General features: G+C 40.1%; 1 non-coding gene across 1 annotated transcript; it reads left to right on the top strand.

Annotated features, from left to right (window-relative positions):
- Positions 1-1,741: 1,741 nt before the first annotated feature.
- LOC129648127 (small nucleolar RNA SNORD86) lies at positions 1,742-1,830 on the top strand. Its single transcript, XR_008712710.1, has one exon. It is a non-coding gene; the product is annotated as a small nucleolar RNA SNORD86 (small nucleolar RNA).
- The last annotated feature ends 459 nt before the right edge of the window (positions 1,831-2,289 follow it).

Raw genomic sequence — 2,289 nt, 5'->3', positions numbered from 1 at the left:
TACCAGAATTTAAAACAAGCATGATTAATGTGCTAAGATCTCTAATGGAATAAGCAGTCAACAGGCAAAAACAGATGAGTAATGGAAGCAGAGAGCTGGAAATTTTTAGAAAGGGAAAGAAAGGTTAGAGATGAAAAACACTGTAACAGAAAGAAATGAAGAAGGCCTTTGATTGACTCATTAGTAGACTGGACACGGCTGAGGAAAGAATCTCTGAGCTTGAGAATATGTCAAAGAATCCCCAAACTGAAAAGCAAAGAGAAGAAAAGAAAAAGTCGGAACAGAATATCCAAAAAATGTGGAACAACTACAAAAGATGTAATATACATGAAATGGGAATACCAGAAGGAGAAGAAAGATCAAGGAAGAGAAAAAATATTTGAAACAAATATGTTTCTCTCCCAACTCCTCACTCTGGGACTCAAATCCTAGTCTTTATTCTCTACTGTTCTCATCAACAGCATATTTTTAATTGACAAATCCTGCAACTATTGTAAATGTTTTCCCAAAAGTATTTCAAAGGCAGAGTCACCTTCATGTTACATTTATTCAAAAGTATCTCATGTGGTGTGGAAAAAAAAGACCCTTTCTAAAATGCAAATTGAATTGTGTGGCCATCTTATCCAGGGAATAGATATTAAATGACTATTGATTATTCATTTTATTGGTTGTCTTTATGAAAAGAGTAAAATTATTTAACTTGGGCTTCCCTTACACATTTGCTAGAATATATGATTTTTAAGCTTTCTGTATTTGTAAAACTGTTAGACATAACACAGCATAACAAATAGAATTGAGAAGGGGTCAGGGAGGGAAAAGAAAGTTAATTAATTTGAACAGAAAATAAAATTTTTCAGAGTAGTATAAATTTGACAGAAAGCAGATAAGGAGACTCTGACCATAGTATTCAGGAACACATTCTTCCTATACCTTCATCCTAGAGCCAGACATCCTGGAATGCAAAGTCAAGTGGGCCTTAAGAAGCATCACTGCAAACAAAGCTAGTGGAGGTGATGGAATTCCGTTGAGCTATTTCAAATCCTGAAAGATGATGCTGTGAAAGTGCTGCACTCACTATGCCAGCAAATTTGGAAAACTCAGCAGTGGCCACAGGACTGGAAAAGGTCAGTTTTCATTCTAATCCCAGAGAAAGGCAATGCCAAAGAGTGCTCAAACTACCTCACAGTTGCACTCATCTCACACGCTAGTAAAATAATGCTCAAAATTCTCCAAGCCACGCTTCAACAGTACATGAATCATGAACTTCCAAATGTTCAAGCTGGATTTAGAAAAAGCAAAGGAACCAAAGATAAAATTGTCAACATCCGTTGGATCATCGAAAAGGCAAGAGTTCCAGAAAAAACATCTGCTTTATTGACTATGCCAAAGCTTTTGACTGTGTGGCTCACAACAAACTGTGGAAAAAACTTCAAGAGATGGGAATACCAGTCCACCTTAACTGTCTCCTGAGAAATCTGTATGCAGATCAAGAAGCAACAGTTAGAACTGGACATGGAACAACAGACTGGTTCCAAATTGGAAAAGGAGTATGTCAAGACTGTATATTGTCACCCTGCTTATTTAACTTCTATGCAGAGTACATCATGAGAAATGCCAGGCTGGATGAAGTACAAGCTGGCATCAAGATTGCTGGGAGAAATATCAATAACCTCAGATATGCAGATGACACCATCCTTATGGCAGAAAGTGAAGAGGAACTTAAGAGCCTCTTGATGAAAGTGAAAGAGGAGAGTGAAAAAGTTGGCTTATCCCTGACCTATACAGGCCTGTGCTATGGGGGTGATGGCCAGTCTTGGTGTCTGAGTGATTCCCTGGGCCCAGCAAAGGGACCAAGTTTCCAGAGCCTTGAAGACAAGGGGTAACACCCCAAAATACAGACTCATTTTCCACTCTACCTTCATTGGCTGAGCAGCTGCCAAGAACAAAGGTCGCATCTCCCGATACCTGGCAAACAAATGCAGTATTGCCCCATGAATCGATTGCTTCTCTGAGGTGCCCACCAGTGTTTTTGGGGAGAAGCTTCGAGGACAAGTTGAGGAGCGGCTGTCCTTCTATGAGACTGGAAAGATTCCCGAAAGAATCTGGATGTCATGAAGGAGGCAACAGTTCAGGCAGAGGAAGCGACTGCTGAGATTATTAGGAAGCTCGAGAAACAGGAGAAGAAACGCTTGAAGAAGGAAAAGAAAAGGCTGGCTGTGATTGCCCCGGCTTCTTCAGAAAATAGCAGTGCCCCGGAGGAGTGTGAGGAGACAAGTGAAAGACCCAAAA

Source organism: Bubalus kerabau, chromosome 3 (genome assembly GCF_029407905.1).
Source record: "Bubalus kerabau isolate K-KA32 ecotype Philippines breed swamp buffalo chromosome 3, PCC_UOA_SB_1v2, whole genome shotgun sequence".
Taxonomy (NCBI): domain Eukaryota; kingdom Metazoa; phylum Chordata; class Mammalia; order Artiodactyla; family Bovidae; genus Bubalus; species Bubalus kerabau.
The sequence above is the reverse complement of the archived record's forward strand: the minus strand, read 5'-3'. Positions and strand labels throughout refer to the sequence as shown.